Source organism: Abramis brama (assembly GCF_963993115.1).
Source record: "Abramis brama genome assembly, chromosome: 13".
Lineage (NCBI taxonomy): Eukaryota > Metazoa > Chordata > Actinopteri > Cypriniformes > Leuciscidae > Abramis > Abramis brama.
This window is the reverse complement of record NC_139975.1, coordinates 39,386,413-39,409,240: the sequence shown is the minus strand read 5'-3', so window position 1 is coordinate 39,409,240 and position 22,828 is coordinate 39,386,413. Positions and strand designations below refer to the sequence as shown.

General features: G+C 47.1%; 1 long non-coding RNA gene across 1 annotated transcript; it reads right to left on the bottom strand.

Moving 5' to 3' along the window:
• Positions 1 to 2,995: 2,995 nt before the first annotated feature.
• On the bottom strand, positions 2,996 to 3,473 carry LOC311095085. The gene is made up of 3 exons (XR_014608768.1): positions 3,404 to 3,473; positions 3,237 to 3,331; positions 2,996 to 3,162 (listed from the first exon to the last, which is right to left on the bottom strand). It is a non-coding gene; the product is annotated as an uncharacterized lncRNA (long non-coding RNA).
• Between the last annotated feature and the right edge of the window lie 19,355 nt (positions 3,474 to 22,828).

Below are 22,828 nucleotides of genomic sequence, written 5' to 3'. Positions count from 1 at the left end.
TGCTGCTACTGGGCAATTGACACTTTTCACACTCTCTCACGCCACACATACATTTACTTACGCACAGAAAAATCGCGAAGCAAAAAGGACACGGAGTGACGAAGACCAACATACTTAGACAGAGCAGGTTACTTTATGATATAAAAGAATCTCAACTCTCAGATTCTGTCAATTTTATTACGAAATTCAAACAATAAATACCGTTTTGGGGCTTGTAGATGTGACGCGACAGATCCTTAGCGCACATGAACCGATCATCTCTACTAGCTAATAGTAAAAAAACACGAACACTGTTGAAAGATACAGTAGTAGGCTACAACTTACCGAAATGTATATTCCTCATACATAATATCGATCAATCAGTGTTTTTTTATCAGCGTGAAGAGGTCAATAACATAGCTGGAGAACAATTGTCACATTTACCTCAGGAAAGCCATTTAATGAACTTGTATATAGGCTAGCACGTAGTTGGCAAGAAAAAATGAGCTATAGAGAGTATTTTGCTAAATATGTGTTCTATATTACATATTTATTATATTTTTTACTTATATCATTAATAAAGTTGTTGTTATTATTTAATTTGAGTTATTTTTAACCTTAAATACTACCAGCTGATAGGGCTCTCTGTATGTTTACAGCATTAGGTGAGTTATTTTTTTCTTGAGAAAAATTAACACCTATCTTGAGTACCTAATATTTATCCAAATGAGTCAATATTAAATCAAATTACAATAATTGAATTGAATTGAAATAATAAAAAAGCATAGCTTACCAGAAATTGTACCATGCACCATAATTTACACTTATGCTATACTAAAGCCTGAAATTGGCACTTTTTGTGACAGCAACCCTATCATTTTTGAAGCTTGATCAAAAATGATAGGGTTGTTGTCACAAAAAGTGCCTAAGATGTGGCTTAACTCAGAATTTGAACTAAAATCAGTATTCTTATGATTGCTCTGAACATTTCTGACTAAGTTCAACAAACATTAAATTAGGGTTAGGTAGTGTGACGGGGTTGAGACTAGGGTAACAGGGTTGAAGATGGTAACGGGGTTGAAGAGACAAATACAGCTAAACATATACATAGTTGTTTTTTACTCAAATTCACTAAGATTTTCTATAAACGCAAGTTACAAATACCCTGGGGGCTAAGCCCCCCCGTCTTCCAATCCTAGTGACGTCCCTAGTCCCCGCCTAACAGTCTGGAAAACACCACAATTTCAGAAAGTGTGTCATGTAATCTGAGTGATCATGTCATCTCTGGATTTCCAGACCACTGAACCGAGCTTGTGGCAGTACAGTGTACCCACTCACATCGCCACCCTCTCTTACTAGTGATTCTATATCGCTATGTGTCAGACCCATGTTGGTGCATCAGGATTGAGTGTGCGGTGTGAGTGGGTACACGATCCCTCTCCTGACTGGTGAGAAGATACAAGATCAAAATCAGAATTTGGTTCAGGATCTTCATCTGACATCGATCACATAATGTTTAATAATTCTACCAATGTATCAGTTGATGACTCAGACCTATTCATATCCTCCATTGTCTGAATTAAACAGAGCAATGTTTCTGTGGTACTGCACTGCTCAAGGGGTACCACACTGCCCTCGTCTCGTCTAAACCTACCTACCCGACCCTGATCAAAATCATCTGACTCCTGACAATGTTTAGCCATTTTTAAACCAGATTTGCTTGTTTTTTTATTTAAACCACAGTAGCCTCCTGATTTGAAGGCAGCTCTTCAGGGTCGGATTCTTCCACAGCCACCACACGCTCGCTGGATGGACCAGACCACTGTGTTTCTTTAACTGGTGTAAATACACAGTCATCCCACAATTCTATCAGACCATCACTCCAGCTCTGAACATCATTTATATCGGGAACTGCATTGTCAACCACGACCACCTCTGTTAAGAAAAAGTATATATTTTTTTTCAACTTACTCATTTATAAAGGGGTTTGAAAAGAGATATCTCCACTTTTACACATCGTTCTCCATTACAGTTAGTTAAAAATGATAAACAAATGCATACTATATATGCAAGTTTATGTTTTATGTTTTTAAATGTGTGGCAGTTTGCAATTTTAGGTTAAATCCGACTACGCCACCCGGAAATAGTCCGGGAACTTGTTCAGGTACACAAAGCACGCAGATACGTAGTGGCTGAGTTAGATAACAGACAACGATGATCGTACAAAACAGTTTTTTTATTCAAGAAGACACCATTTAATAAATACAACACGATCTTCAATAACAAATCGTAGAGTCAGATAAAACAACAATCACACACACACACACACACACACACACATACCACTTCAGAACCTGGGGGATTTGTCCTGACTATTAGATCAACACAGCAACCACTCGTGCTCTCTCACGACACTCCACCCACTGTGAACACTGCAGACTGTCAGTCAAACCACCACCACACCCAGAATACTTCAGGAACCACGGGTACCCCAGATTCTGAAGAGAAAAGACAAGAACAATCAATATAACAATAAACACATACTCTTTCCACATAAAACTCTGTCAATGAAGCATATAGTCACACCCGGCCGTAAAGGCCTGTCTTTCTCAGTAACAATACCAGCCAACCAGCTGATGCTCGTGGACCGTAATCAGCACGATAACGGGCGTTAATGGGTCATTCCCCCATGTCTTGACAAACATATTAACCACAACAGAAAATCAATTCAACACACAGAAAATCAATTCAACACAAACAAAACAGAAAATACAAAAGAAAACCAAACACTCCTAATAATATATAAATATAAGGGTGACACACATAGACCTTCGTCGCGGTAAGGTTACCCGTCCTCAGTCCACCCGTCGAGAAACACTGTGACAGCCCCAATTTAGATGTATCCTGGCAGGCTGTATGCTCGGCGCGTATTTTGATCAGCTCTGACGTCGTCCTTGACCGGATGGAATTCGCATACAAGTTCACAGAAACTGTAGTTCAAATAAGAGACGGAAGGGCGGGCGAACACAGCGACTTGGGGGTAAAACACAATCCGTTCGAAGTCGTTCAGCGTCACACATAAATAAGAGTTACAGAAAGTAGTACGAACCGACAGCGTCTTCAATGCTCCCAGAATCTGCAAAGCCCGCTAAGCCTGCTGCAACACCTCCACGCCTCATACCACTATTAAAACATAACATTAGGTTTAGGAGATAATCATCTCGTTAGCTTAGGCATAAAAAAAATGCATCACATACCTGCGGTAATTAACTCATGCCGCGCAGTGCACTCAAGGCGTGCTAATAAAAGGCTCGCCATGATAAGAGTTCACTCCACGTTCTCCTCCACCACACTGCAAGTTAAGCGAGTCCCAAATTACCCTTTCTGACCCAAACATTCATGCACTTGCCACAAAAGCACTTACCTCCTAAACCTAAACCGGCGCCCCAGAATGACGTCACCTCCCGGACTCGGGATAGCACGCTTGTCTAGATGCCTGCCGCATCCCTTTTTATACCCGCAGAACACCATATTTGGGAATTAACCCTATGATGGCTGATTACATCACCACAAATGTATTAAATGTTTTAAATGTTGTTATGTCAACAACAGTTCTAAACTAACGCATTGTCACTTTGTATAGGCCTACGCATGTGCGCAGCACACACACACACACACACACACACACACACAGGCGATCACTCACTATTACAGCCAAATAAAACATTATCATACTCTACTACTTTATCCGCATCTGATTTAGAATGAACAGAAACCAATCCAACAGCTTTTTTTGTTCACATACTTTTAGCAGCTGATCGTCTTGTCTTCTTCCGGGCCGAAGTCTGTGGTATGAAATCGACGTCTCTCGCGGCCCCATCAACCGGAACATTTGCTTTTGCATGGATGTCCGCAGCAGCTTTACGCTTGAGTCTGTTTTTCGGTTTTGCCACTATTCCTCTCAAAATGAAAGCTTTAGCTTAAGTTCTGCCAAGAAGACTTAATTACTACGTCACTTATTACCTTCATCTCTATCCAATCACCTCTTTATACTTTCTGTATAAAAGATCGGTACTTACATGTGTTTGAATTTGCAGATGCCGACGCGACAATTCAGTTCGCAGAAACCGACACCGCCGTTCACTCATTCGCGTTTTGATTCCAATCATAACAACAAGTCATATCGTTGATTTGATCTCAGCAACTTTCGCGGTGCGCGAGTGCGACACACTTGTGTAGGAAACAAGCACGTGGCGGCTTTAAATCTCATGAGAGACAATCTCCTCACAGGGTTTTTCAAGTTCAAGTTCCACTTTCAAGGCTTTTACGTTGGTAGGCGCTTACAGCGGCCACTGTTTACATGTCCCCGTACTATGATTAAACTTCATTCAGGTAAGTATAAACTTGCTACTCTTCTGCTCCCTTCATCAGTGGTAAAGTTAAAATGGTGACTGTGGCGATGTGGTAGTTTTCTTAAAAACTGCCGATACATGTACAGCAGTCTGCAACGCAACATACTGTAACGCTCTAAAAAGTAGGGCCGGATAGTTCACTGAATGGTTGTAGCAAGTGTAAGCAAAGATTAACCTAACTGATATCCACAGCGCAGTGCTATCTATTTTCAGCGTTGTCGATCCCACACACTCATGGTTAGTTGCAAAATACTAACAACTGGGTTGCTGAATAGATTTAAAACAAGCTTAAGAGCAACTAAGATATTAAATCGGCTTTATAAGTAGGCCTATATGCCATATTTACAGTTCGCGCTCCTCATCTGCTCACTCACCATGTGAGAGTGCCTTCCATCTTAAAGGAGCAGTAAGTTACCTATTCAACTTTTTTTACGGCCTTCTCTGAATTCGTTATTGCGTCGGCATTTATGGAGATGTTTTGCCAAATCACTTCCCGACCGCTGGGAAAGTTATACATTTAAAAAAGAGTTGTAAAATTTGAAAATGAAAATGATACATGTAAATATGTCCATATCATAAAGAAGCTGACCTTTAAGAAAGCAAGTTGGTCATTGGATGTTATGCGTATGCCGTAGTAGACATAGCGGCTGCTAACAACCTTTGGGGTTCGAAGTGGTGGCAAAACTTATGTTGCATGTGCTAATGAAGCTCGGTTGCATCACTAAGGCAGATCTTCTTGTTAGACGATCATGCTATTCCTGAGATGTTTATTTGGCATAGTAGTCGCCAATTTCATGATTAAGGTCGCATGAGCACATTCCTGACCACTGCAATGCTATAGCTACGCAGTTTAGTCTTCAGGTGGCTTCGCCCTTCAGCAACCCTTATCCATCACCCTGCGTCCTCTAACAGTGATGATGTAAATTAGTCGCTCTGCTCAATCCAGCTAGACTGTATATCACTGAAGGCGTGGCTCCCTACACCTTAAAAGCTTATATTTCTGCAGTATTTGTTTATAATGTTTCGCTTTTCTTTTCAGATTCCTTTATTTCCCATCCTGATCACGGCCGGTTATTCCTTCCTTGTCTACAATTACGAAATCAATGTGTGGTGGGTCTCCAGTGTCCCCAGGGTGTGTGTGAGGGGTTTGACTTGGAATGCCTCAAAGATATTTTCATATACTATGCTGGAATTGTCACTGAGGGTGAGTAAACTGCATAGTTTTTGTCTGTCCCTTTGGATCCAGTCGGGCTGCTGCTCCCGGCACAGGGGGTGGAGTTTCAACAGCTCGTTTTGCAGCTTCGATTACTCTCTCACAGACAATTTCAAAACTTTTAGCTTTATGTTCAAACCTGACTCAGACAAAGATGGAGAGACTCAGAAGTGTCAACATGTAGACCCCATTTCCGGATGGTTAGTTGATGAATTATGTAGCTTATGCGTAGTTATCTTCTAGTCATTCATTAGCTCATTCTGTCTCAATATGCTATAAATCATATTATGAGGGGGAGCTGGGAGCTGGATTTATGTAAGTTTAGGGTTTGTGATGCCACTTATCTGGAAGGAATGCAGCACAGTCCCTCTCAGCGTTGTTGTAGTCCTTACAAAGCAATCTCTTTAAATTAAATCTTCCATGCTTGAAATGTTGTTGTTGAAAGTTGTTGAAATGCTTTAACAGCAACATTACAGGAAGTGAAATCCATTTAAGCCCCCTTTAATTACCTCCCATCCGAAATGGTCTCTTCTCTTTCTATCTTCATATTCAGATGCCATGTTTATCAGCATTCATGGCTCATGCACCCAGGGGAATTTACTTCAGATCTAAACACTTTGATCTTGCCCGTGATCTTTCTTTTTCTGATTCACCTTCTCACCTAATTTCTTTACTCTTTTTAAGCACTCCAAATGACTCAAGTTTCTGGTATCACATTAACAGTTTCTGAAATTAGCAATAAATTTTGTCCCTTCTATCTATGATTAAATTCCTAAAAATCCGCCCTAGATTCTCAGATCACTCCCCCTATTTTCCTACCTAACGAAGCATCTCTCTCTAAAGCCTGGTTCGGGACTCATCTAGTTTTTGTCCTCAAAAGGTGCAGTCTATTCCCCTCTCTCTATACCGGCCATTCATTCAGAATCGGGGCAGCTACTACAGCAGCTGAACAAGGAATCTCTACGTCAGCTATTAAGATCATGGGCAGATGGTCTTCCTCAGCATTCAAATTTTACATCAGACCTGATCCAAAAACCATTCTCGAAGCTCAGCAAGCTCTCCAGTAACAAATCAGGTAAATTCCATGCAAATACTGGTGGTGGTGTTACGCTTACGGCCTTGCACGGCTTTGTCTCTATGTGGTTTAAAAAAATAAAATAAATTCATGTATAGCCTATCTGTGTGGTCTATCGAGGCCTGTCTATGTTTGGCCTAATGCGGCAATGTCTGTGTGGTCTATCGAGGCCTGTATATGTTTGGCCTAACGTGGCTATATCTGTGTGGTCTATCGAGGCCTGTCTATGTTTGGCCTAATGCGGCAATGTCTGTGTGGTCTATCGAGGCCTGTATATGTCTGGCCTAATGCGGCAATGTCTGTGTGGTTTATCGAGGCCTGTATATGTCTGGCCTAACGTGGCTATATCTGTGTGGTCTATCGAGGCCTGTATATGTCTGGCCTAACGCGGCTATGTCTGTGTGGTCTATCGAGGCCTGTATATGTCTGGCCTAACGTGGCTATATCTGTGTGGTCTATCGAGGCCTGTATATGTCTGGCCTAATGCAGCAATGTCTGTGTGGTCTATCGAGGCCTGTCTATGTCTGGCCTAACATGGCTATATCTGTGTGGTCTAGCGAGGCCTGTATATGTCTGGCCTAACGTGGCTATATCTGTGTGGTCTATCGAGGCCTGTATATATCTGGCCTAACGCGGCTATGTCTGTGTGGTCTATCGAGGCCTGTCTATGTCTGGCCTAAATCTGTGTGGTCTATCGAGGCCTGTATATGTCTGGCCTAACGTAGCTATGTCTGTGTGGTCTATCGAGGCCTGTCTATGTCTGGCCTAACGTAGCTATGTCTGTGTGGTCTATCGAGGCCTGTATAGGTCTGGCCTAACGTAGCTATGTCTGTGTGGTCTATCGAGGCCTGTCTATGTCTGGCCTAACGCGGCTATATCTGTGTGGTCTATCGAGGCCTGTATATGTCTGGCCTAACGTGGCTATATCTGTGTGGTCTATCGAGGCCTGTCTATGTATGGCCTAACGTGGCTATATCTGTGTGGTCTATCGAGGCCTGTCTATGTCTGGCCTAACGCGGCTATATCTGTGTTGTCTATCGAGGCCTGTATATGTCTGGCCTAACGTGGCTATATCTGTGTGGTCTATCGAGGCCTGTCTATGTCTGGCCTAACGTGGCTATGTCTGTGTGGTCTATCGAGGCCTGTATATGTATGGCCTAACGTGGCTATATCTGTGTGGCCTATCGAGGCCTGTCTATGTCTGGCCTAACGTGGCTATGTCTGTGTGGTCTATCGAGGCCTGTATATGTATGGCCTAACGTGGCTATGTCTGTGTGGTCTATCGAGACCTGTCTATGTCTGGCCTAACGCGGCTATGTCTGTGTGGTCTATCGAGACCTGTCTATGTCTGGCCTAACGTGGCTATATCTGTGTGGTCTATCGAGGCCTGTATATGTATGGCCTAACGTGGCTATGTCTGTGTGGTCTATCGAGACCTGTCTATGTCTGGCCTAACGTGGCTATGTCTGTGTGGTCTATCGAGACATGTCTATGTCTGGCCTAACGTGGCTATATCTGTGTGGTCTATCGAGGCCTGTATATGTCTGGCCTAACGTGGCTATATCTGTGTGGTCTATCGAGGCCTGTATATGTATGGCCTAACGTGGCTATGTCTGTGTGGTCTATCGAGACCTGTCTATGTCTGGCCTAACGTGGCTATATCTGTGTGGTCTATCGAGGCCTGTATATGTATGGCCTAACGTGGCTATGTCTGTGTGGTCTATCGAGACCTGTGATGTCTGGCCTAACGCGGCTATGTCTGTATGGTCTATCGAGGCCTGTCTATGTCTGGCCTAACGTGGCTATATCTGTGTGGTCTATCGAGGCCTGTATATGTCTGGCCTAACGTAGCTATATCTGTGTGGTCTATCGAGGCCTGTATATGTCTGGCCTAACGCGGCTATATCTGTGTGGTCTATCGAGGCCTGTCTATGTCTGGCCTAACGTGGCTATGTCTGTGTGGTCTATCGAGACCTGTCTATGTCTGGCCTAACGTGGCTATGTCTGTATGGTCTATCGAGGCCTGTATATGTCTGGCCTAACGCGGCTATATCTGTGTGGTCTAGCGAGGCCTGTATATGTCTGGCCTAACGTGGCTATATCTGTGTGGTCTATCGAGGCCTGTATATATCTGGCCTAACGTGGCAATGTCTGTGTGGTCTATCGAGGCCTGTATATATCTGGCCTAACGCGGCTATGTCTGTGTGGTCTATCGAGGCCTGTCTATGTCTGGCCTAAATCTGTGTGGTCTATCGAGGCCTGTATATGTCTGGCCTAACGTGGCTATATCTGTGTGGTCTATCGAGGCCTGTATATGTCTGGCCTAACGTGGCTATATCTGTGTGGTCTATCGAGGCCTGTATATGTATGGCCTAACGTGGCTATGTCTGTGTGGTCCATCGAGACCTGTCTATGTCTGGCCTTACGCGGCTATGTCTGTATGGTCTATCGAGGCCTGTATATGTCTGGCCTAACGTGGCTATATCTGTGTGGCCTATCGAGGCCTGTCTATGTCTGGCCTAACGTGGCTATATCTGTGTGGTCTATCGAGGCCTGTATATGTCTGGCCTAACGTGGCTATATCTGTGTGGTCTATCGAGGCCTGTATATGTATGGCCTAACGTGGCAATGTCTGTGTGGTTTATCGAGGCCTGTATATGTCTGGCCTAACGTGGCTATATCTGTGTGGTCTATCGAGGCCTGTATATGTCTGGCCTAACGCGGCTATGTCTGTGTGGTCTATCGAGGCCTGTATATGTCTGGCCTAACGTGGCTATATCTGTGTGGTCTATCGAGGCCTGTATATGTCTGGCCTAATGCGGCAATGTCTGTGTGGTCTATCGAGGCCTGTCTATGTCTGGCCTAACATGGCTATATCTGTGTGGTCTAGCGAGGCCTGTATATGTCTGGCCTAACGTGGCTATATCTGTGTGGTCTATCGAGGCCTGTATATATCTGGCCTAACGCGGCTATGTCTGTGTGGTCTATCGAGGCCTGTCTATGTCTGGCCTAAATCTGTGTGGTCTATCGAGGCCTGTATATGTCTGGCCTAACGTGGCTATGTCTGTGTGGTCTATCGAGGCCTGTATAGGTCTGGCCTAACGTAGCTATGTCTGTGTGGTCTATCGAGGCCTGTCTATGTCTGGCCTAACGCGGCTATATCTGTGTGGTCTATCGAGGCCTGTATATGTCTGGCCTAACGTGGCTATATCTGTGTGGTCTATCGAGGCCTGTATATGTATGGCCTAACGTGGCTATATCTGTGTGGTCTATCGAGACCTGTCTATGTCTGGCCTAACGTGGCTATATCTGTGTGGCCTATCGAGGCCTGTCTATGTCTGGCCTAACGCGGCTATATCTGTGTGGTCTATCGATGCCTGTATATGTCTGGCCTAACGTGGCTATATCTGTGTGGTCTATCGAGGTCTGTCTATGTCTGGCCTAACGTGGCTATGTCTGTGTGGTCTATCGAGGCCTGTATATGTATGGCCTAACGTGGCTATATCTGTGTGGCCTATCGAGGCCTGTCTATGTCTGGCCTAACGTGGCTATGTCTGTGTGGTCTATCGAGGCCTGTATATGTATGGCCTAACGTGGCTATGTCTGTGTGGTCTATCGAGACCTGTCTATGTCTGGCCTAACGCGGCTATGTCTGTGTGGTCTATCGAGACCTGTCTATGTCTGGCCTAACGTGGCTATATCTGTGTGGTCTATCGAGGCCTGTATATGTATGGCCTAACGTGGCTATGTCTGTGTGGTCTATCGAGACCTGTCTATGTCTGGCCTAACGTGGCTATGTCTGTGTGGTCTATCGAGACCTGTCTATGTCTGGCCTAACGTGGCTATATCTGTGTGGTCTATCGAGGCCTGTATATGTCTGGCCTAACGTGGCTATATCTGTGTGGTCTATCGAGGCCTGTATATGTATGGCCTAACGTGGCTATGTCTGTGTGTTCTATCGAGACCTGTCTATGTCTGGCCTAACGTGGCTATATCTGTGTGGTCTATCGAGGCCTGTATATGTATGGCCTAACGTGGCTATGTCTGTGTGGTCTATCGAGACCTGTCTATGTCTGGCCTAACGCGGCTATGTCTGTATGGTCTATCGAGGCCTGTCTATGTCTGGCCTAACGTGGCTATATCTGTGTGGTCTATCGAGGCCTGTATATGTCTGGCCTAACGTGGCTATATCTGTGTGGTCTATCGAGGCCTGTATGTGTCTGGCCTAACGCGGCTATATCTGTGTGGTCTATCGAGGCCTGTCTATGTCTGGCCTAACGTGGCTATGTCTGTGTGGTCTATCGAGACCTGTCTATGTCTGGCCTAACGTGGCTATGTCTGTATGGTCTATCGAGGCCTGTATATGTCTGGCCTAACGCGGCTATATCTGTGTGGTCTAGCGAGGCCTGTATATGTCTGGCCTAACGCGGCTATATCTGTGTGGTCTATCGAGGCCTGTATATATCTGGCCTAACGCGGCAATGTCTGTGTGGTCTATCGAGGCCTGTATATATCTGGCCTAACGCGGCTATGTCTGTGTGGTCTATCGAGGCCTGTCTATGTCTGGCCTAAATCTGTGTGGTCTATCGAGGCCTGTATATGTCTGGCCTAACGTGGCTATATCTGTGTGGTCTATCGAGGCCTGTATATGTCTGGCCTAACGTGGCTATGTCTGTGTGGTCTATCGAGGCCTGTATATGTCTGGCCTAACGTGGCTATATCTGTGTGGTCTATCGAGGCCTGTATATGTCTGGCCTAACGTGGCTATGTCTGTGTGGTCTATCGAGGCCTGTATATGTCTGGCCTAACGTGGCTATGTCTGTGTGGTCTATCGAGGCCTGTATAGGTCTGGCCTAACGTGGCTATATCTGTGTGGTCTATCGAGGCCTGTATATGTATGGCCTAACGTGGCTATGTCTGTGTGGTCTATCGAGGCCTGTCTATGTCTGGCCTAACGCGGCAATGTCTGTGTGGTCTATCGAGGCCTGTATATGTATGGCCTAACGTGGCTATATCTGTGTGGTCTATCGAGACCTGTATATGTCTGGCCTAACGCGGCTATATCTGTGTGGTCTATCGAGGCCTGTATATGTCTGGCCTAACGTGGCTATATCTGTGTGGTCTATCGAGGCCTGTATATGTATGGCCTAACGTGACTATATCTGTGTGGTCTATCGAGACCTGTATATGTCTGGCCTAACGTGGCTATATCTGTGTGGCCTATCGAGGCCTGTCTATGTCTGGCCTAACGTGGCTATATCTGTGTGGTCTATCGAGGCCTGTATATGTCTGGCCTAACGTGGCTATATCTGTGTGGTCTATCGAGGCCTGTATATGTATGGCCTAACGTGGCTATGTCTGTGTGGTCCATCGAGACCTGTCTATGTCTGGCCTTACGCGGCTATGTCTGTATGGTCTATCGAGGCCTGTATATGTCTGGCCTAACGCGGCTATATCTGTGTGGCCTATCGAGGCCTGTATATGTCTGGCCTAACGCGGCTATATCTGTGTGGTCTATCGAGGCCTGTTTATGTCTGGCCTAACGCGGCTATATCTGTGTGGTCTATCGAGGCCTGTATATGTATAGCCCAACGTGGCAATGTCTGTGTGGTCTATCGAGGCCTGTATATGTCTGGCCTAACGCGGCTATATCTGTGTAGTCTATCGAGGCCTGTTTATGTCTGGCCTAACGTGGCTATATCTGTGTGGTCTATCGAAGCCTGTCTATGTGTGGCCTAAAGTGGCTATATCTGTGTGGTCTATCGAGGCCTGTCTATGTCTGGCCTAACGTGGCTATATCTGTGTGGTCTATCGAGGCCTGTATATGTCTGGCCTAACGCGGCTATGTCTGTGTGGTCTATCGAGGCCTGTATAGGTCTGGCCTAACGTGGCTATATCTGTGTGGTCTATCGAGGCCTGTATATGTATGGCCTAACGTGGCTATATCTGTGTGGTCTATCGAGGCCTGTCTATGTCTGGCCTAACGTGGCTATATCTGTGTGGTCTATCAAGGCCTGTATATGTCTGGCCTAACGTGGCTATATCTGTGTGGTCTATCAAGGCCTGTATATGTCTGGCCTAACGCGGCTATATCTGTGTGGTCTATCAAGGCCTGTATATGTCTGGCCTAACGTGGCTATATCTGTGTGGTCTATCGAGGCCTGTATATGTCTGGCCTAACGCGGCTATATCTGTGTGGTCTATCGAGGCCTGTATATGTATAGCCCAATGTGGCAATGTCTGTGTGGTCTATCGAGGCCTGTATATGTCTGACCTAACGTGGCTATATCTGTGTGGTTTATCGAGGCCTGTATATATCTGGCCTAACGCGGCAATGTCTGTGTGGTCTATCGAGGCCTGTCTATGTCTGGCTTAACGTGGCTATATCTGTGTGGTCTATCGAGACCTGTCTATGTCTGGCCTAACACAGCTATATCTCTGTGGTCTATCGAGGCCTGTATATGTCTGGCCTAACGTGGCTATATCTGTGTGGTCTATCAAGGCCTGTATATGTCTGGCCTAACGCGGCTATATCTGTGTGGTCTATCGAGGCCTGTCTATGTCTGGCCTAACGTGGCTATATCTGTGTGGTCTATCAAGGCCTGTATATGTCTGGCCTAACGCGGCTATATCTGTGTGGTCTATCCAGGCCTGTATATGTCTGGCCTAACGTGGCTATATCTGTGTGGTCTATCGAGGCCTGTATATGTCTGGCCTAACGCGGCTATATCTGTGTGGTCTATCGAGGCCTGTATATGTATAGCCCAATGTGGCAATGTCTGTGTGGTCTATCGAGGCCTGTATATGTCTGACCTAACGTGGCTATATCTGTGTGGTTTATCGAGGCCTGTATATATCTGGCCTAACGCGGCAATGTCTGTGTGGTCTATCGAGGCCTGTCTATGTCTGGCTTAACGTGGCTATATCTGTGTGGTCTATCGAGACCTGTCTATGTCTGGCCTAACACAGCTATATCTGTGTGGTCTATCGAGGCCTGTATATGTCTGACCTAACGTGGCTATATCTGTGTGGTTTATCGAGGCCTGTATATATCTGGCCTAACGCGGCAATGTCTGTGTGGTCTATCGAGGCCTGTCTATGTCTGGCTTAAAGTGGCTATATCTGTGTGGTCTATCGAGGCCTGTCTTGTCTGGCCTAACACAGCTATATCTGTGTGGTCTATCGAGGCCTGTATATGTCTGGCCTAACGTGGCTATATCTGTGTGGTCTATCGAGGCCTGTATATGTCTGGCCTAATGCAGCAATGTCTGTGTGGTCTATCGAGGCCTGTCTATGTCTGGCCTAACATGGCTATATCTGTGTGGTCTAGCGAGGCCTGTATATGTCTGGCCTAACGTGGCTATATCTGTGTGGTCTATCGAGGCCTGTATATATCTGGCCTAACGCGGCTATGTCTGTGTGGTCTATCGAGGCCTGTCTATGTCTGGCCTAAATCTGTGTGGTCTATCGAGGCCTGTATATGTCTGGCCTAACGTAGCTATGTCTGTGTGGTCTATCGAGGCCTGTCTATGTCTGGCCTAACGTAGCTATGTCTGTGTGGTCTATCGAGGCCTGTATAGGTCTGGCCTAACGTAGCTATGTCTGTGTGGTCTATCGAGGCCTGTCTATGTCTGGCCTAACGCGGCTATATCTGTGTGGTCTATCGAGGCCTGTATATGTCTGGCCTAACGTGGCTATGTCTGTGTGGTCTATCGAGGCCTGTATAGGTCTGGCCTAACGTAGCTATGTCTGTGTGGTCTATCGAGGCCTGTCTATGTCTGGCCTAACGCGGCTATATCTGTGTGGTCTATCGAGGCCTGTATATGTCTGGCCTAACGTGGCTATATCTGTGTGGTCTATCGAGGCCTGTCTATGTATGGCCTAACGTGGCTATATCTGTGTGGTCTATCGAGGCCTGTCTATGTCTGGCCTAACGCGGCTATATCTGTGTTGTCTATCGAGGCCTGTATATGTCTGGCCTAACGTGGCTATATCTGTGTGGTCTATCGAGGCCTGTCTATGTCTGGCCTAACGTGGCTATGTCTGTGTGGTCTATCGAGGCCTGTATATGTATGGCCTAACGTGGCTATATCTGTGTGGCCTATCGAGGCCTGTCTATGTCTGGCCTAACGTGGCTATGTCTGTGTGGTCTATCGAGGCCTGTATATGTATGGCCTAACGTGGCTATGTCTGTGTGGTCTATCGAGACCTGTCTATGTCTGGCCTAACGCGGCTATGTCTGTGTGGTCTATCGAGACCTGTCTATGTCTGGCCTAACGTGGCTATATCTGTGTGGTCTATCGAGGCCTGTATATGTATGGCCTAACGTGGCTATGTCTGTGTGGTCTATCGAGACCTGTCTATGTCTGGCCTAACGTGGCTATGTCTGTGTGGTCTATCGAGACCTGTCTATGTCTGGCCTAACGTGGCTATATCTGTGTGGTCTATCGAGGCCTGTATATGTCTGGCCTAACGTGGCTATATCTGTGTGGTCTATCGAGGCCTGTATATGTATGGCCTAACGTGGCTATGTCTGTGTGGTCTATCGAGACCTGTCTATGTCTGGCCTAACGTGGCTATATCTGTGTGGTCTATCGAGGCCTGTATATGTATGGCCTAACGTGGCTATGTCTGTGTGGTCTATCGAGACCTGTGATGTCTGGCCTAACGCGGCTATGTCTGTATGGTCTATCGAGGCCTGTCTATGTCTGGCCTAACGTGGCTATATCTGTGTGGTCTATCGAGGCCTGTATATGTCTGGCCTAACGTAGCTATATCTGTGTGGTCTATCGAGGCCTGTATATGTCTGGCCTAACGCGGCTATATCTGTGTGGTCTATCGAGGCCTGTCTATGTCTGGCCTAACGTGGCTATGTCTGTGTGGTCTATCGAGACCTGTCTATGTCTGGCCTAACGTGGCTATGTCTGTATGGTCTATCGAGGCCTGTATATGTCTGGCCTAACGCGGCTATATCTGTGTGGTCTAGCGAGGCCTGTATATGTCTGGCCTAACGTGGCTATATCTGTGTGGTCTATCGAGGCCTGTATATATCTGGCCTAACGTGGCAATGTCTGTGTGGTCTATCGAGGCCTGTATATATCTGGCCTAACGCGGCTATGTCTGTGTGGTCTATCGAGGCCTGTCTATGTCTGGCCTAAATCTGTGTGGTCTATCGAGGCCTGTATATGTCTGGCCTAACGTGGCTATATCTGTGTGGTCTATCGAGGCCTGTATATGTCTGGCCTAACGTGGCTATGTCTGTGTGGTCTATCGAGGCCTGTATAGGTCTGGTCTAACGTGGCTATATCTGTGTGGTCTATCGAGGCCTGTCTATGTGTGGCCTAACGTGGCTATATCTGTGTGGTCTATCGAGGCCTGTATATGTATGGCCTAACGCGGCAATGTCTGTGTGGTCTATCGAGGCCTGTATATGTATGGCCTAACGTGGCTATATCTGTGTGGTCTATCGAGACCTGTATATGTCTGGCCTAACGCGGCTATATCTGTGTGGTCTATCGAGGCCTGTATATGTCTGGCCTAACGTGGCTATATCTGTGTGGTCTATCGAGGCCTGTATATGTATGGCCTAACGTGGCTATATCTGTGTGGTCTATCGAGACCTGTATATGTCTGGCCTAACGTGGCTATATCTGTGTGGCCTATCGAGGCCTGTCTATGTCTGGCCTAACGTGGCTATATCTGTGTGGTCTATCGAGGCCTGTATATGTCTGGCCTAACGTGGCTATATCTGTGTGGTCTATCGAGGCCTGTATATGTATGGCCTAACGTGGCTATGTCTGTGTGGTCCATCGAGACCTGTCTATGTCTGGCCTTACGCGGCTATGTCTGTATGGTCTATCGAGGCCTGTATATGTCTGGCCTAACGTGGCTATATCTGTGTGGCCTATCGAGGCCTGTCTATGTCTGGCCTAACGTGGCTATATCTGTGTGGTCTATCGAGGCCTGTATATGTCTGGCCTAACGTGGCTATATCTGTGTGGTCTATCGAGGCCTGTATATGTATGGCCTAACGTGGCAATGTCTGTGTGGTTTATCGAGGCCTGTATATGTCTGGCCTAACGTGGCTATGTCTGTGTGGTCTATCGAGGCCTGTCTATGTCTGGCCTAACGCGGCAATGTCTGTGTGGTCTATCGAGGCCTGTATATGTATGGCCTAACGTGGCTATATCTGTGTGGTCTATCGAGACCTGTATATGTCTGGCCTAACGCGGCTATATCTGTGTGGTCTATCGAGGCCTGTATATGTCTGGCCTAACGTGGCTATATCTGTGTGGTCTATCGAGGCCTGTATATGTATGGCCTAACGTGGCTATATCTGTGTGGTCTATCGAGACCTGTATATGTCTGGCCTAACGTGGCTATATCTGTGTGGCCTATCGAGGCCTGTCTATGTCTGGCCTAACGTGGCTATATCTGTGTGGTCTATCGAGGCCTGTATATGTCTGGCCTAACGTGGCTATATCTGTGTGGTCTATCGAGGCCTGTATATGTATGGCCTAACGTGGCTATGTCTGTGTGGTCCATCGAGACCTGTCTATGTCTGGCCTTACGCGGCTATGTCTGTATGGTCTATCGAGGCCTGTATATGTCTGGCCTAACGTGGCTATATCTGTGTGGCCTATCGAGGCCTGTCTATGTCTGGCCTAACGTGGCTATATCTGTGTGGTCTATCGAGGCCTGTATATGTCTGGCCTAACGTGGCTATATCTGTGTGGTCTATCGAGGCCTGTATATGTATGGCCTAACGTGGCAATGTCTGTGTGGTTTATCGAGGCCTGTATATGTCTGGCCTAACGTGGCTATATCTGTGTGGTCTATCGAGGCCTGTATATGTCTGGCCTAACGCGGCTATGTCTGTGTGGTCTATCGAGGCCTGTATATGTCTGGCCTAACGTGGCTATATCTGTGTGGTCTATCGAGGCCTGTATATGTCTGGCCTAATGCGGCAATGTCTGTGTGGTCTATCGAGGCCTGTCTATGTCTGGCCTAACATGGCTATATCTGTGTGGTCTAGCGAGGCCTGTATATGTCTGGCCTAACGTGGCTATATCTGTGTGGTCTATCGAGGCCTGTATATATCTGGCCTAACGCGGCTATGTCTGTGTGGTCTATCGAGGCCTGTCTATGTCTGGCCTAAATCTGTGTGGTCTATCGAGGCCTGTATATGTCTGGCCTAACGTGGCTATGTCTGTGTGGTCTATCGAGGCCTGTATAGGTCTGGCCTAACGTAGCTATGTCTGTGTGGTCTATCGAGGCCTGTCTATGTCTGGCCTAACGCGGCTATATCTGTGTGGTCTATCGAGGCCTGTATATGTCTGGCCTAACGTGGCTATATCTGTGTGGTCTATCGAGGCCTGTATATGTATGGCCTAACGTGGCTATATCTGTGTGGTCTATCGAGACCTGTCTATGTCTGGCCTAACGTGGCTATATCTGTGTGGCCTATCGAGGCCTGTCTATGTCTGGCCTAACGCGGCTATATCTGTGTGGTCTATCGATGCCTGTATATGTCTGGCCTAACGTGGCTATATCTGTGTGGTCTATCGAGGCCTGTCTATGTCTGGCCTAACGTGGCTATGTCTGTGTGGTCTATCGAGGCCTGTATATGTATGGCCTAACGTGGCTATATCTGTGTGGCCTATCGAGGCCTGTCTATGTCTGGCCTAACGTGGCTATGTCTGTGTGGTCTATCGAGGCCTGTATATGTATGGCCTAACGTGGCTATGTCTGTGTGGTCTATCGAGACCTGTCTATGTCTGGCCTAACGCGGCTATGTCTGTGTGGTCTATCGAGACCTGTCTATGTCTGGCCTAACGTGGCTATATCTGTGTGGTCTATCGAGGCCTGTATATGTATGGCCTAACGTGGCTATGTCTGTGTGGTCTATCGAGACCTGTCTATGTCTGGCCTAACGTGGCTATGTCTGTGTGGTCTATCGAGACCTGTCTATGTCTGGCCTAACGTGGCTATATCTGTGTGGTCTATCGAGGCCTGTATATGTCTGGCCTAACGTGGCTATATCTGTGTGGTCTATCGAGGCCTGTATATGTATGGCCTAACGTGGCTATGTCTGTGTGGTCTATCGAGACCTGTCTATGTCTGGCCTAACGTGGCTATATCTGTGTGGTCTATCGAGGCCTGTATATGTATGGCCTAACGTGGCTATGTCTGTGTGGTCTATCGAGACCTGTCTATGTCTGGCCTAACGCGGCTATGTCTGTATGGTCTATCGAGGCCTGTCTATGTCTGGCCTAACGTGGCTATATCTGTGTGGTCTATCGAGGCCTGTATATGTCTGGCCTAACGTGGCTATATCTGTGTGGTCTATCGAGGCCTGTATGTGTCTGGCCTAACGCGGCTATATCTGTGTGGTCTATCGAGGCCTGTCTATGTCTGGCCTAACGTGGCTATGTCTGTGTGGTCTATCGAGACCTGTCTATGTCTGGCCTAACGTGGCTATGTCTGTATGGTCTATCGAGGCCTGTATATGTCTGGCCTAACGCGGCTATATCTGTGTGGTCTAGCGAGGCCTGTATATGTCTGGCCTAACGCGGCTATATCTGTGTGGTCTATCGAGGCCTGTATATATCTGGCCTAACGCGGCAATGTCTGTGTGGTCTATCGAGGCCTGTATATATCTGGCCTAACGCGGCTATGTCTGTGTGGTCTATCGAGGCCTGTCTATGTCTGGCCTAAATCTGTGTGGTCTATCGAGGCCTGTATATGTCTGGCCTAACGTGGCTATATCTGTGTGGTCTATCGAGGCCTGTATATGTCTGGCCTAACGTGGCTATGTCTGTGTGGTCTATCGAGGCCTGTATATGTCTGGCCTAACGTGGCTATATCTGTGTGGTCTATCGAGGCCTGTATATGTCTGGCCTAACGTGGCTATGTCTGTGTGGTCTATCGAGGCCTGTATATGTCTGGCCTAACGTGGCTATGTCTGTGTGGTCTATCGAGGCCTGTATAGGTCTGGCCTAACGTGGCTATATCTGTGTGGTCTATCGAGGCCTGTATATGTATGGCCTAACGTGGCTATGTCTGTGTGGTCTATCGAGGCCTGTCTATGTCTGGCCTAACGCGGCAATGTCTGTGTGGTCTATCGAGGCCTGTATATGTATGGCCTAACGTGGCTATATCTGTGTGGTCTATCGAGACCTGTATATGTCTGGCCTAACGCGGCTATATCTGTGTGGTCTATCGAGGCCTGTATATGTCTGGCCTAACGTGGCTATATCTGTGTGGTCTATCGAGGCCTGTATATGTATGGCCTAACGTGGCTATATCTGTGTGGTCTATCGAGACCTGTATATGTCTGGCCTAACGTGGCTATATCTGTGTGGCCTATCGAGGCCTGTCTATGTCTGGCCTAACGTGGCTATATCTGTGTGGTCTATCGAGGCCTGTATATGTCTGGCCTAACGTGGCTATATCTGTGTGGTCTATCGAGGCCTGTATATGTATGGCCTAACGTGGCTATGTCTGTGTGGTCCATCGAGACCTGTCTATGTCTGGCCTTACGCGGCTATGTCTGTATGGTCTATCGAGGCCTGTATATGTCTGGCCTAACGCGGCTATATCTGTGTGGCCTATCGAGGCCTGTATATGTCTGGCCTAACGCGGCTATATCTGTGTGGTCTATCGAGGCCTGTTTATGTCTGGCCTAACGCGGCTATATCTGTGTGGTCTATCGAGGCATGTATATGTATAGCCCAACGTGGCAATGTCTGTGTGGTCTATCGAGGCCTGTATATGTCTGGCCTAACGCGGCTATATCTGTGTAGTCTATCGAGGCCTGTTTATGTCTGGCCTAACGTGGCTATATCTGTGTGGTCTATCGAAGCCTGTCTATGTGTGGCCTAAAGTGGCTATATCTGTGTGGTCTATCGAGGCCTGTCTATGTCTGGCCTAACGTGGCTATATCTGTGTGGTCTATCGAGGCCTGTATATGTCTGGCCTAACGCGGCTATGTCTGTGTGGTCTATCGAGGCCTGTATAGGTCTGGCCTAACGTGGCTATATCTGTGTGGTCTATCGAGGCCTGTATATGTATGGCCTAACGTGGCTATATCTGTGTGGTCTATCGAGGCCTGTCTATGTCTGGCCTAACGTGGCTATATCTGTGTGGTCTATCAAGGCCTGTATATGTCTGGCCTAACGTGGCTATATCTGTGTGGTCTATCAAGGCCTGTATATGTCTGGCCTAACGCGGCTATATCTGTGTGGTCTATCAAGGCCTGTATATGTCTGGCCTAACGTGGCTATATCTGTGTGGTCTATCGAGGCCTGTATATGTCTGGCCTAACGCGGCTATATCTGTGTGGTCTATCGAGGCCTGTATATGTATAGCCCAATGTGGCAATGTCTGTGTGGTCTATCGAGGCCTGTATATGTCTGACCTAACGTGGCTATATCTGTGTGGTTTATCGAGGCCTGTATATATCTGGCCTAACGCGGCAATGTCTGTGTGGTCTATCGAGGCCTGTCTATGTCTGGCTTAACGTGGCTATATCTGTGTGGTCTATCGAGACCTGTCTATGTCTGGCCTAACACAGCTATATCTCTGTGGTCTATCGAGGCCTGTATATGTCTGGCCTAACGTGGCTATATCTGTGTGGTCTATCAAGGCCTGTATATGTCTGGCCTAACGCGGCTATATCTGTGTGGTCTATCGAGGCCTGTCTATGTCTGGCCTAACGTGGCTATATCTGTGTGGTCTATCAAGGCCTGTATATGTCTGGCCTAACGCGGCTATATCTGTGTGGTCTATCCAGGCCTGTATATGTCTGGCCTAACGTGGCTATATCTGTGTGGTCTATCGAGGCCTGTATATGTCTGGCCTAACGCGGCTATATCTGTGTGGTCTATCGAGGCCTGTATATGTATAGCCCAATGTGGCAATGTCTGTGTGGTCTATCGAGGCCTGTATATGTCTGACCTAACGTGGCTATATCTGTGTGGTTTATCGAGGCCTGTATATATCTGGCCTAACGCGGCAATGTCTGTGTGGTCTATCGAGGCCTGTCTATGTCTGGCTTAACGTGGCTATATCTGTGTGGTCTATCGAGACCTGTCTATGTCTGGCCTAACACAGCTATATCTGTGTGGTCTATCGAGGCCTGTATATGTCTGACCTAACGTGGCTATATCTGTGTGGTTTATCGAGGCCTGTATATATCTGGCCTAACGCGGCAATGTCTGTGTGGTCTATCGAGGCCTGTCTATGTCTGGCTTAAAGTGGCTATATCTGTGTGGTCTATCGAGGCCTGTCTTGTCTGGCCTAACACAGCTATATCTGTGTGGTCTATCGAGGCCTGTATATGTCTGGCCTAACGTGGCTATATCTGTGTGGTCTATTGAGGCCTGTTTATGTTTGGCCTAACGTGGCTATATCTGTGTGGTCTATCGAGGCCTGTATATGTTTGGCCTAACGTGGCTATATCTGTGTGGTCTATCGAAGCCTGTCTATGTCTGGCCTAACGTGGCTATATCTGTGTGGTCTATCAAGGCCTGTATATGTCTGGCCTAACGTGGCTATATCTGTGTGGTCTATCAAGGCCTGTATATGTCTGGCCTAACGCGGCTATATCTGTGTGGTCTATCGAGGCCTGTTTATGTATAGCCCAATGTGGCAATGTCTGTGTGGTCTATCGAGGCCTGTATATGTATGGCCTAACGTGGCTATATCTGTGTGGTTTATCGAGGCCTGTATATATCTGGCCTAACGCGGCAATGTCTGTGTGGTCTATCGAGGCCTGTCTATGTCTGGCTTAACGTGGCTATATCTGTGTGGTCTATCGAGGCCTGTCTATGTCTGGCCTAACACAGCTATATCTGTGTGGTCTATCGAGGCCTGTATATGTCTGGCCTAACGTGGCTATATCTGTGTGGTCTATCAAGGCCTGTATATGTCTGGCCTAACGCGGCTATATCTGTGTGGTCTATCGAGGCCTGTCTATGTCTGGCCTAACGTGGCTATATCTGTGTGGTCTATCAAGGCCTGTATATGTCTGGCCTAACGCGGCTATATCTGTGTGGTCTATCAAGGCCTGTATATGTCTGGCCTAACGTGGCTATATCTGTGTGGTCTATCGAGGCCTGTATATGTCTGGCCTAACGCGGCTATATC